The 14,283-nt window shown below is 32.7% G+C and overlaps 1 long non-coding RNA gene across 4 annotated transcripts; it reads left to right on the plus strand.

Annotated features, from left to right (window-relative positions):
- Positions 1-349: 349 nt before the first annotated feature.
- Positions 350-4,768, plus strand: LOC133859928 (uncharacterized). 4 transcript variants are annotated; one of them, XR_009898827.1, is made up of 9 exons: positions 350-667; positions 866-1,048; positions 1,235-1,294; positions 2,674-2,723; positions 2,981-3,081; positions 3,205-3,299; positions 3,487-3,514; positions 3,598-3,673; positions 4,293-4,768. It is a non-coding gene; the product is annotated as an uncharacterized LOC133859928 (long non-coding RNA). The 4 variants fall into 4 exon arrangements; XR_009898829.1 differs by lacking the exon at positions 2,674-2,723 and having other exon boundaries at positions 4,293-4,369; positions 4,476-4,768; XR_009898828.1 differs by lacking the exon at positions 2,674-2,723 and having other exon boundaries at positions 1,235-1,308.
- Positions 4,769-14,283: the final 9,515 nt, after the last annotated feature.

Genomic DNA, 14,283 nt, shown 5'->3' on the forward strand with positions numbered 1-14,283 from the left:
AAAGCCTCTTGCACAGTGCATTTTGTTTGACACATGCAGTTTTATGGTTTTGCCCTTTATATTTTTTCATTGTAGTTAAATCAGGCAGGGCTATTTATGTCTTTCGTTACATGAATTTACGGTTCTGCACTCTTTCTTTCTTCATTAGAATTAAATCAAGCAGGGTTATTTTTGTCTTTCAGTATTTTTCTGAGATTGTAACATTACTATGTTGCCCTTCTTTGCCTTTCGGTTGGCTAAGAAATCTACTGGATATTTTTGTCTTTCAATTAAAATTACCGATTTGCCCTTTGAGTTTGTAAAGAAACGAGTTTTCTTGGAAGGGCTTTTTTGGTGTTTGCCATACACCCTCTCAGCCTCTCTGCATTTTCTTCTTCAGTCACTGCGCAGACAGAGTACCGGAAAAAATCTACCTAAACAGATTTTGTTCGACGGAAGGAATGGGCGAGGCAGACAGTTCAGAAGAAAATCTACCTAAACGGGATTCGATCCACGGCAATTCTTTTCAATCCTATTCGGCCTCTCTCTTACTTCTTTGCCAAAGAGCTGGATTTTTGCCTGAAAATCTGGCGTGCCTTCGTATTCAACCCATTTCTTCGTATTCAGGTTCTCTCTGCAACTCCTCATTCCCTATTCGGTCATTCTATTATCCTCTAAGATCCCCTTGGTAAGTTCCCTTCCATTATCCTCCTCCTTCTAATGGATTCGATTTGATATTTCTTTTACACATTGTTGTTTGGATGATTCGAGGTTTAATAGGATTGTTAATTTAGGTGACTTCGTTGATTATTGTGATTATGAATTTTATTGTTTTTTTTTTTTTTTTCCCTAAATACTATTCCACCATTCTTTCTCTCTCAAAAAGAAACGCAAAGAGATGCTACCGAGGGCTGCTGTAAACGGTGTCGTTTGGATGGAAGAAGGAGGCGGAGGTGGGGAAGAAGAAGAAGATGCAGCGTCGTGGACCAGAACCAACAATGAAGGCGAGCCCAGCAAGGAAGAGGACATGGTTATTGGTGTTCCTCTCTCTCTTTTATCAATTTTTCAGGTTTGATAGATTTGGCATTGTTGAGGGTCTAATGACTTGATTCAATATGACAGTCGTTTGATTATTTTCTTGTAGATTATACTTGAATGTTGCTAAAAATAAAATAAAATTCATGTAGTTGTTGCGCGTATATATCAGAATCCAGGATTTCTTTGATGTTGGGTCTTTTAATTGTTTGTATTACAGTAAAAAAGGGAGGATTATCGAATCGTTCTCAAAGTCAAGAAGTCACAGTCCTCGGAGAAGGTTGTCTTTTTAGGGTACTTTTTGGTGCCTGCAGCATAATTATTTTGGCTTCTGTATTGTTTAAATCTCAATCTTGTAATGTGCTCATATGTTTTCTGATAGCTTTATTGTTTTTAGCAAAATCTTAATAGTGGTCAAATGTCATGTTGGGGGTAAAAAGACGGCGTTTTGTATCTGTATTCTGGACTTTTTATTGTTTTGAGATGCATAGTAAAATGAATATTAATGTGTAAAGAGCATGGACTGTTGCATTGTTGTATATTGGAGTCGCCAATTTAGCGGAATGATCATATCTCTTGGATAGATGATACTAAATGATCTTTCTACTATTTTTTTTGGTGTATCAAGCTTATCCAATGGATATAAAAATCTGTTAGCGTATAGTAAGTCGGGATGTGTAGAAGAACTGGGATTTGATGACCTTTTGTTGCCTTCTGCCAGGGAAAAGGCTGGGCTTAGATGCCATTGGTGTTTGCCTGATAGATGTGTCTTTTCCTGGAAATTACCCCTTATAGCCTGAGATGAATGTTGTAGATATGGGCTATTCGAAAATCTATATTGTCTTATTGAGCATATGAAATATGGATTTTACAGAGCTTAAAAACTCCAATCCTTTTTCTGTTTTAAAATCTGCCTCTCCATCCTTGTCATCACTCTATGCTGTTCATTAAAAATCATTTTTTCATACTTATCGTGTACTTGGGTTGCACTTTTTAATAAATTGCGTATTCTTATTAAAAAAAAAAAAAATCAGTTTTTCTTAGATTTTATACTCTCAAGCCATAAATAGCTCATCAAACCTACTAGATTCAATAGTATACACCTCAACCAATTACAGATGCTAATGCTGCGTTAGTTGTATTAGCCAAGTTTAATTTTTTGCTAGGTAATGATTTGTATGACTTGTATAGCTATTATTTGTATGTATCTGCTTATTTTAGTTTTTTATTGTTTAGATTATTTGACAACAAGTGGCTTCCTTTTATGGAGATATGCAACATCGTATTCATAGTTTTGAAATGATGTAAATTACAATTTATATTGGACCTTCAATTTTTCTTTTCCAAGGAAAGGTTTTCTGCAAAGGAGAAATCAGAAGTTAAAGAGTTAGATTATCGGTTTCTCTTCTTTACTGTAGCTTCATTGGGAAATGTCGGAAAAGCATCTTCTTTTTGGCTATGTAAACATAACTGAAAAGGATTTAATATTTCAATTACCATAACTGAAACATAGTTTGACCCATTCTATAATTTTTCATCTCATTCTAGATTGATCTATTTATTAGTTGTATTTCTCTTTCTATATTTTGTTTGTCATTTTTCCTTTTTAAGGTTATCTTATATATGGTTCTAATAAGCCATTCCATTTACATCACATAGAACGATGGTGAAGGCCGTGGTTGTTCATGGCAACAATGAGTGTGTTGTGGGTGCGTAAGTTCTTGTGGGTTTTCTTCTGTGGGCTAGCTGGGTTGTTCCTGTGTACTTAAATGCGCCTTACATTTTTTTTAATAAAGTTTTTCTTACTTAAAAAAAGGAAAAAAAAAAAAAGGTGAGGGTGTCAGTGGGACTACCCACTTTACCCAACAAGTTGATGGTAACTTGAAAAATCCTATCTGATTATTCAGGAAATGTCAATTGCTATGTTTCCTATTTAAAATAATTACTTTTGTTTCAAAATGTTCAGGCCCAACTACAGTAACTGGAAATATTTCTGGCCTTAAGCTGGGCTCCATGGGTTCCATGTCCATGCGCTTGGGGACATAAAAAATGGTTGCTTGTCAACTGGTACAGTCCAAAGATCGTAATGTTTGTTTCTTTATTTCTAAAGTATTCAGAGCAGAGTAAACCCCATTTTGTTCCAATTAAATTCCATTTTGTCTTTACTTTTTTGATCTATCTGCTTGCAAGACCGCATTTCAATCCTACTGGAAAAGAGCATGGTGCTCCTGAGGATGAGAGCTGTCATGCCGGTGATCTGGGAAATGTCACTGTTGGTGATGATGGTATGTGTTGTATATTTTCCTCTACAACTATAAAGTTGTTCTTTGTTGACTTTGCAATTGTTATATTTTATTATTTTTTTTTGGGGAAATTTTTTTTGCTGTTTTCTCAATTGATAAAAATGCTTGAGATAGGAATATATTTTTATACTTGTGGAGAACTAATACTCAGTATGCTCTTCTGATACAGGCACTGCCAGTTTCACAATAATTGACAAGTAGGTTTGCCTCATTTTTTATTTAATTTTAACTTATGTTTTATTTCTATCGTTCCTTTACTCATATATTCCTATATTTGTAGATTCTATTTTCTGGACCACATTCTATGATTGGAAGGGTTGTTGCTGTCCACTGGGATCCAGATGGCCTTGGCAAGGGTAATTTAACTCACTTTTGAGACTCTCATTTTAAGTGATTCTGTTATAGTTTTGGTTTCTTGATAACCATTGATGATTAGAGCCAGCTATCAATGGGTGAGAATACTCAAAATCAGAGTTCTTATATGTTTTAATCAATTATATTTTCCATGAGTAAACAAGAAGTAGAAATAGCTGCTTTTGCCATTGTTCTGGGTTTTTGGTGCTACTTCAAGCTAGAGCTCTAGATATTTTGCATGAATATTAAAACCTGAGATTTCGATATCCTCCGACAAGTGTATTAAAAGTTGAAATTATAGTCACTAAAGTTCTTGATTATACCAAAAATAAGGGCTGTATTGAGTAGGGATGCTTGTTAGTTGTTTCCAAAGGGGAGATAGTTGGTCACAACCTCTCCTTGATGATCTTACCTCTGATTTTATTTATTTCTAAGCTACACCTCAGAATTGTTTTCTAATATCAACATTTTGTAACTGAGGTTTTGCCATTTCCCAAAAGGTTTTGACCTTAATCTCCAAAAGTTGCATTTGCCATCCTTTTCTTTTTCTTTTCTTTTCTTTTCTTTCTTTCTTTCTTTCTTTTTTTTTTTGTTGATGAATGATAATAATTTTTATTGAAGAAAGAGGCGAAGAGTATACAAGAAAGCAAGAGCACCATTAGCCATCTTTCTGGAGCTGTACAAGTGAATTGGGCCGTGTATGTTAATCATCGATCATTAGTTTTGGTCATCTTGCTAGCCAGCCCTCTCTATATTTGATGATTACTTATGTAAATTTTGTCTGCTTTTGCTGGTTGAAAATAGTTTCCTTGTGAATATGCAATGGGTAATGATTTGCCTGGGATGTGAAAGATGGTGCCTTCATACCTTAGTTGGTAAGTGTTGTTGGAATGAAAGTGCGGTTTCTTATATAGTTGCCAACTGTTCTGTTGATGTAGTATTTACGAATGATTATGCCTTACATTTAACCTCTAGATATGTGGGCAATGAGGGCTATCATTCAACCTCATGGTATTAGGCACGTGTATTTTATTTTCTAAATATTGTATAGCCCTTTCATTTGTTAATTATTGTATATGGAGAGACTTACTTGGCAATCGATTATGTTGATTGATTTGATGAGGGATAAGTTTTACTTGGAAGCATATAAATATTTTCCAGATGCACTTTTTAAATTTTTTTTTTTCTAAGTAATCGCAAGCTCATTAAAAGCGCAAAGGCGCAACCATTTTCTTTATTCACTCTTTGTTTGATATTCTTTCTTTCCCTTCTTTTCCTTTTGTATTTTGTTCTGAATCTGTCAAAAGGTGCAATTTTTTTAATGATTTGAATCTTGTTTTGAAATTCGATGAATATCTAGGTAGAGACATGCTAATTGGATAGTCACTAAGTGGCAGTAAATTATGTCTTCTTTACTACTATTGCAATGAGGCAGATGAGATATACAAAATATGCTGTGTTCTCGGCATTCCAACCAAGGATTCATAGGCTGATGGACTTCATCTGGCAAGGGATATTAACTACCAGTTTCCTGAGGGTAGTTTAGTTTGTAAGCTTAGGTAACCATTTGTGATTGTATCCCTTATGTGATCAACTGGGTCTGTTGTTTACTTATTCCAGAAAGTAAAAACCTTAAATACTGTTTGTAATTAAACATTGCAGTTTGCGGGTGTTCATCTTTCTGTATTAATTCCCTCTGCAAGCAATGATGCAATCAGCCTTATTAAGCAATCATCCAAAATGAAGACACATAAATACATTTTTGAAAATTCAAACTCATGACAGAAAGCTTGTGCTAATTGTAGTTGCTAATAGTTTGGTTTAATTAAGTTAGTTGCATGCTTGGATTGTGGCATCCTTTTTGTAGTGTTTATGTATAGGTTATTAGGACTATTGAAACAAAAAGTTTTTTCTATGTTATTGTGATAATTTATATAGCATGCTTTTAAAATTTTTGCTATTCATGGCAACAAGATTTATTATAAACATTATAGCCTTTTGAAGTCCATGATGCATTATAATGAAGAAACTTTTATTTGGAATTACAATTTTCTGTGCCTATAAGTTGGTTGACATAAACACAATGAACTTAAATATCATACATGATTTCTAATACCTTTGATTTGAAGTAATAATGTGTTATCTAAATTAACTCTCATTTTCTTTCTGTATATCATATTTACTAAATTTTATAATTTTACTTTATTTGTTTAAAAAATTTAATATATACTTGTTCATTAATCTAGATATTAAGTCTATTCTACAATATATATATATATAAAATTATAATGTTAACAATTATAGTGATAAATAACACTCAGAACCAAACACGCAACTAGAACTAGTGTTACTCAAAAGTAATAAAAACTTACATAAGTTGCACTTGAGACTTAATAGGTAATTGGACATTAATATATAGATATTCTCTTCATGTGAATCATAGGCATTAGGTAGTGAAAAAGAAGAAGATAAAGTTATAGGAATATAAAATGAAAAGAAGAATAAAGAAAATAAGAACAATGATTTTATGTGATTCGGTTTATGACTTACGTTTATTAAATAAAGTTCAAAGGGCTATATATTGCTTTTTTTTTTTTTTTTTTTTTTTTTTTTTTTTTTTAACGAAATATCTGAGTATTTCATTGATCAAAAGATCACGAGCATAAAACTCTTACTTTACAAAACATAAAGTTTTGCAAAATCATAGCTATATGTTATAAGGTTACAAAGTTATGGATACAAACAAAAATCTTACAATAAAGTACTATATATGACTTTCATCTTTCACTAACTCATATACAAAAATAGTTAAAGAGTAAATCTACTCCGAACAGACTGAATCTAAGATAAAGTTAATCAAATATCCTAATAAAATTTATTTAAACCGGTCGTGAGAGATAACCCTTTACACTGAACTATCCAAGACGTAAGAGATAACCTCTCAACTCGAACTATCTAGGCTGTGAAAGATAACATTTTACACGTACCTAACCTTCATTCCATAGATGTTCTATTAAGGTAGATCTATGAAAAAGAAAACACTTATTCAAAGTAAAAACTCAACTAGTAAACAGCAGCAACGATCAAGGAGGATATAAACGGCACAACACAGGTAAGTGAATGGATGCATAGCGGATATACCAAAATTAATGATTTTGTCGGAGAACACCTACAAAAAAAAAAAAAAAAAAAAAAAAAAAAAAATTGAAATGGGAGGGGGAGGGTAAGAGGAGGGAGTAGATAAAAAAAGGGAGAGGAGGAAAGAGCAGCTAGATCTATTTTCTGAGATTTTTTTTTTTGGCTACATGTTGCTCTTATTTATTGATAATTTATAATACAAATGATCCCTATACAAAAAGGTATGGAAAATAAAATAAAATCAAAATAGAATATATTCAAAACTGATTTGATTATAATCAATTAAAATTAATGCCGAAAATCTCATAATATCAAATCTCATAACATATTCTAACATGTAGTACTTTGGTTAAAAATAAAATAAAAATAAAACAGCTCCTAGAAAAACTGAGTCGTGTGAAAGATATTAACAAATAAAAATAAGTTCATCATCAACATGCTTTTATTCTAAAGCTTTCTTATTATTAAGTTACTGATTGGCATTCATATGAAGTAGCTTTTGAGTGTCCAGATATATATAATTCATATGAACAACTTACATGGAGTGTGTCAATTAGCCTAACCGGTAAACGAGGCTAAATATTGGTTATTGTCGTTATTGTTATTTTTATTTATTTGAAAATTTATAAATTTTAAAATGATTTTAAATATTATGTCTTAAATAATTTTAACCTTAAAGTACATTATTTATTTATTTTTTAATTTTGGTATCAAATAGCATATAGATCGACTCTATAATTCAAAAATGTTATTAAAGAGGGTACCGATCGACTTAATCAGGTTGAAAAATTTCCACCCTCTGACTTCTAACCCGACAGATGTTGAAAGTCAAATTTACGTTTAGAGCCAACCCACATCCCCATGCAGGGGAGTCCCAAGCTAACACTAACAAGTAACAATGTTTGCTCGAAAGCTAGTGTTGTATTTATTTTCATTTTGGTGGATAAGTATAGTCATTTTATTATTAAATTCATAATAAATTAGGTTATTCTGTATACTTAAATAATAATTAACAAAGCTTCGAAGTTTTTGAGTCATAAAGACTTGAAAGTGAAAGTATTATTTTGTCTAGTCGCACACTAACAGTTATTCCATTGAAGTAAAACCTTTTACGTTCGGAGATGAAAAAAGCCCATTGCACAACTACTCACATTGATAGGACCTATAAATGTGTGAGATCCATATATGTGTAACTCACATGCATAAGTCTCATAAATGTAAGTAGTTCTGCGTAAATTGTGTCCAATCTTATTGTGTAGGGATCGGTCCTCTTTGGAGAAACGCGTTTTACCATTTAGCTTTAAAGTCAACATATTCAAGCTAGTCTAAAGTTTTCTAGTTTATCACTTTCCAGTCTTTCCTTATTATTATTTTCCCATCAATGAAGGGATGCCACTTATCTCTATTTTCCGTTGTTTCCTTCAAACAATCTCAAATAGCTCACCTATACTTCATTTCATCCATTACTTTGATCTTTGATCTTTGATCTCTTAGCCAGAAATGGATCCCTGGCTTTCCTTTCAGTCTACTTCTCTTGTTCTTGTGTTCGTTATATTCATGGTTTTCGTCAAGGTTCCTGTGTCTGTATGCTCCCATGATTCGTATTCAAGTTGTAGCAATCGGTACTTCCATTGCGGGCACATCACTGACGTGGGTTATCCATTCTGGGGTGATGGCCGACCAGAGGGCTGCGGCCATCCAGATTTAAAGCTCAATTGTTCGGAATATATCACTACCATCGAAATTAAGAAGGTGACATACCGCGTTTTGGATGCCGATCCTAGCACCCAAATCCTCAAAATTGTCAGGGAGGACTACTTGGTGGGTGGAATTTGTGCACCAGACTTCGTGAATACCACCCTCGATTCCGAGTTTTTTGATTATGGCCCTGGCTACGTTAACATTACGTTACTCTATGGTTGCCCTCCGCCCAGTATCCCATCACCATTATATTTCTCTTGCCCCAATGGTGGGTAAATAGCTCAAGAGTCAATTTACGGTTTTTGTTTTTGTGACTTATGAAAATGTTTATTCTTTTCTTTTCTTATCAAAAGTTTCCTTCGCGGGCAACTAAAAAAAAAAAAAAAAAAATCCCTTCATGGGCTTTACGATTATGTTGGCTACAGCCTACAGTTAAAGTTGAAATGAAATATCTTTCTTTTTTTTTTTTTAAATAATAATAATAAATAAAATAAAATAAAAAAGAGAGGTAAAAACATGATATGTAATGAGTTTGACTTTGCACATATTATATGAGTTAATAGATAATTAAGTATTAATAATCATCCTCCTGCCCCATCAATAATAAAAATAGACCCAAAAAGAATAACATAAAATAGCTTAATGTGAATGACCCTACCGACCTGTCTATATGTTAAAACGGTTTGAGTCATAAACAGATTAACCCGTTTATTAATGTGTCAAACGGGTCAGCCCACTTAATCTGCGGGTTAACCCGTCAATTTGTATCTTTAAAAAAAAACTCAGCCACTCCTTTAACAGAACCTAAACGTATTCTCTCTTTCATCTAACTCAACCATCCTTAAGCTTCTAAATGCAGCCGCTCTTAGTGACTCCCTCTCTCTCTCTCTCTCTCTCTCTCTCTCACGTCTAGGTTCTAACCCTATGCCGCTCTCCCTCTCTTTCTCGATCTTCTCAAATCCACGCAGACCACGCCTTTACCTATCCCACCAAGGTACTATCTCTCTCTCTCTCTCTCACGACCGTAAGCGAAATTTATGTGGTTGTGATTTTGGAGTTTAGTTTTGGTTGGATTTCTCTCTTGTTGGCCCAATTGTGGAAGCAATTGTTGGAAGATTATTGTGTTGATTTCCACTGTAATTCTTGTAAAATCACTCCCAAATGTATAGTCATTGATGATATCTTTCAATGACACAATATATCAATCTACTGCTAGTTTGAGTAGGATGGCCAATACAAAATTCGTGGACAAAATTATCAGATATGATATTTAGTCCCCAGCTAGCTTTAGGTTTTTTTCTTTTTTCTTTTCTAAAAAATAAAAAGAAATTAAAGTAAAAGTTGTCACATTAGTAAAAATGATTAAAAGTTATGTCTTGAAGTAACAATGTATCACATCTCGAGAATTATTGGGTTGAGGGTACTGTTAGTAAACCTCTCTCCACACCATTAAATAGCATTTGATACAAAAAGTTCATGGAAGATCGTGTTAAAAATTATCAGCCATATATGACATGTCGGGTTCGGCCAGGGGTTTCTCCCCAAAAAAAAAATAAATAAATAAATAAAATTTCCCTCCATTTTTTTTATTTTTTTTTTTAATTTGATCCCCCCAAATCCTAAATCCTAGCTCCGCCCCTGGGTTCGGGTCATATCAATACATAGGTATAAAACTATATAAATTAATCATAACCTACAAATTTCATGTCTAGTTTATAAATTGTGTTAAAAATTGTGAACCTTAAAGTTTGCCCCAAATAACCAGTGACCTGAAACTGTTTTTGGTAACTTTTGGTAAAGCAAATCGGTCAAACTAAGAAATAATTAACTGCTACAGCTGATTCACTAGAAAATACTTAGCTTTTTAATATATTAGGGGAGAATAATTAATAAGCTTAATTTCCTTTTCATTGAAGTAGCTCTTTGACTTCTTGGGTTCCAAGTGGGACCAAAAATAGACAACAAAATTAGGTGGGTCTCTAATAAATATATGGTTTCCATATATGATTCTATTTACTAAAATAAATATTAATAGAATATATGAGGAATTCATTGTATGAGTAGGAAAAATAATTACGATTCTGAATATTTACTTATGTATAAATCAAGTAGCAACCATTATAGTTTCATTAGTGAATCATTTTTCAATTATAGTATTCATCGAATGATAAATCACCACAAGTAAGGTAGATATACGATTTAATTAACAAAAGATTCATATTTAAAAAATTGTATATAAAATAATCTGAAAAGTGAAAACAAGACCGGATATAATTTAACCCTTATGAGCAAATCTAAAGTCTTTGTAGACAGAGCCAACCATTAGTTTCCAACCTAAAGCAAATGGAATTTTTATATATAAATCAGTTAATAAAAGAATTGAAAAGATTCTATCGTGTCGCTTAAGTTATAAAGGTGTGAGGTGATGTTAATATAAGAAAAATACAGTAAATAGGAAATTAGATAATATTAACAGTATTCTTCCTGAAATAATCACTAATATTATATTAGTTTTTCTTTAGGCTAGTCACTAATCATCTAGTAGGTTGCCTTTCTTTTTATACCTTCTTTTACGAATCCATATATATATATTAGTTGAATAATTGCTCGAGTAACTGTTTAAGTACATTGGATCGTGGAACAACCAAAAACTATTGTAGATCGATTAGTGTCTTAAGCAACCTTAGAACAGTAATTAATAGATATGTATGGAAACAGATCATGATCTTAACTAACAAACTATGTTTAGGATCATTAAAGTCCTAGTTATAGGAATAATTTTTTTTTTTTTGGGTATTGACTCATACATTGAGTAGGGATTAATTGCAGTGGTGGAACCCGTGTATGGGTGGGGGACGAATGTCCCTCCAAAAATTTTGAAATTTATCTTAAAAACATGTAAATTTATAAATTTGTCCTTCCAAAATAATTTTTTCGTCCCCTTTAAAAAATTTTCTTTATATTTTGACCCTTCTTTCATTTTAAAAGACAAAAAATATCCTTATTTTTACCGTTTCTTTCTAACCAAATATCCAAACTTGATTTTTTTTTTCCTTGAGACTTGAGCCCACGTCATATCACAAGCTAGTCAAGCATGCTGCTTGCACCTGCACCTACACGTCTCAATTAATGATCATACAATCGCCAAGTTGTTTGCTGCGTTGGCCTCAAGATTGTGCTCAAGGCTAATGCCGCATGCCTATGTGAGGCCTTCAAGAGTAGTGCTTCTCTCGGTGTCGTCTTGAATGTCACCAAGGCTAACTCCCTCCCGCTGCCTGCAAAGTCTCCGCACCCACTGCCGCTAACTGCGCATGCCATTCATTTTCACCATACCCCACTCTTCTATTTTTCTAATTTCCCCTTTGTTGCTGTTTGTAATGAAGGAAAATGTCATTTTAGTCAGGAAAGTTTCTGAGATCCAACTAATTATTCTCTCTTCTCCTGGAAAATTACTGTTATTAGTGATTTAGTTTCGTGGGTTTTTGTTTTGCAGAGCCTTTGACTCCTGCTGCTGCTCCTGGTATGTTTTGATCCTCATCTTGATTCGCACTATGTTTCTTATATATAAAGATAATTGATAATCTGTGTGGGTTTCGTATTGTTTAGTTTGTTTGATTTTAATCTAGAAGGTGAATTCTATCTCTAGTAAAAAACAAATACATAAAAAGGAATGGATAAGCACACTGTTTCAATTGCAATTATACATCATTATAAAGTAAATGTTTCCTTGTGAATTGTGATATACCATGCCTAATTATGATTTTAAAATAGACATATAACTTTTTCATACAATAATGACTTACAATTTAATATGGAATTAAATTTAAGGTTTTTATATTTTTTATTTTACATAAACATGTACAAACACACACAGAGAAAAACTACTGTACTTATATACTTATATACGTAGTTACGTCTTTATATAAGTTTGTCCCCCCTTACAAAAAATCCTAGTTCCGTCCCTAATTAATTGTATTCAGGAGCTTAAATATGAAATCTTATGTACCATCTCTTATGAAGATGAAAGTGTCATTAGGCAATTTAGGCTAAGAGGTTGTACCATCTCCTGCTAGTTTTCAGTACCCTAGAGATAACAAAATTTGATCACCATTACCCTAGAGATAACAAAATTTGATCACCATTTTTTTTATTGGTAAAGTATTGATTAAGTGATTAAATTTATTTCTTTCTATCTGCTTAAACTTTTAGGATAAATGGTGATTTAACATCTATTTTATATTGTGAGTAATTACCTTTTCCCCCATCAACTACAAGTCATTGTCAACATGCCCCCATGAACTGACATCGACCAAAAGAGAGCATCCAACTACCAACTTTACATACTTTGCCCCCCTCCGTCAGGGAATCCCGTTAACTTGGACGGAATATGTCATTTTTGGGCGTTAATTTTAGTTTAAAGACCAAAATGCCCTCCAACAGTTTAATAAAAAAATGTTAAAATTAATATATTTAAAAAAATTGAGGGCATTTATGTCATTTTTGAATTTGAGTTAGGGTATTTAAGTCTTTTCACGAATTAAACTGACGGAAGGGGGCAAAGTATGTAAAGTTGGTAGTTGGATACTCTCTTTTGGTCTAGGTGTCAGTTCATGGGGGCATGTTGACAATGGCTTGTAGTTGATGAGGGAAAAATGTAGTTACTCCTTTATATTGTTAATAAGGTAAAATGTATTAGGGAAAACTTCACGTAACTCCCTTAAATTGTCACAACTTTTACAATTACTCCATAAACTTCAAAAACTCTCAATTTAATGTATACATCTTTCAATTTTTTTTTTTCAATTTCACCACTCCGTTAAGATTTTCTATTAAATCCTTTAATATAGATATAATTATATAAAGACTTTCAAATATTCAGGTGTGTATATTTTTACAAATTCCGTTAAATTATTGCCAATGCTTAAATTTTTGTAATTTTTTTTTCTTAAAAAAATAAGGGTATTTGGAAAATTTTGACACCCCTCAGTTAGAATTTAAAAGAAAATCTTAACAGATTTGTGAAATTAAAAAATAAATACATAAAATTAAGAGTTATTAAAGTTTAAGCGAATAATTACAAATATAATAAAAATTCAAAAAAGTTAAATAAAGTTTCTTCGTTATTATACTTGGAAGAAAAAGTAGAGAAAATGGGGCTGCGTACAAGGCTACAAGCAACGAGGCCTGCGACTAGGAGGCCTGCAGTAGGTAATGTCCCCGACAATCATTTTTTCACGCTTTCATCTGTCATTTGTTAGGAATAAGCAGAATTCGTCAAAACTTAGGAGGCTCAGTCTTTAACATAAAGGGGTACTTGAGCGAATAAAAGGTGATGTTTTAAGGCTTCTTTTTGGTGGACTTTTTCAAGAGTGGTTAAGTTTCTAAAAACCTACAGGTATTTTATTTGTTTGGTGTGTTTGTCTTTTTATCAATTTTGTACTAGGGTTTAAATTTTTTTAAAGGGTTCTACTCCTTTGCAAATTCATCATCAGATTTGTGGGATCCTCACGGAGTTAGATGTGTATCCCACAAATCCAATGATAAATTTGTAAAAATTTGACGGGAGAGGATAGGAAAAAGGACGTGAAACCTATCTCTACTTCGAAATAGCAGCAGCTGTAACTCAAAAAAGCCTCTTACCTTTTCAATTAATTGGAAAATCCCAATTCTAAGATATTGAAAGAAATACCTTGACCAAAAGATGTCCAAATCAAAATGCAGGTCTCACCACGCCTTAGCGAAATTGGCAAGGTCAATTCGTTCATTCAAACAA

This window comes from Alnus glutinosa, chromosome 2 (genome assembly GCF_958979055.1).
Source record: "Alnus glutinosa chromosome 2, dhAlnGlut1.1, whole genome shotgun sequence".
Lineage (NCBI taxonomy): Eukaryota > Viridiplantae > Streptophyta > Magnoliopsida > Fagales > Betulaceae > Alnus > Alnus glutinosa.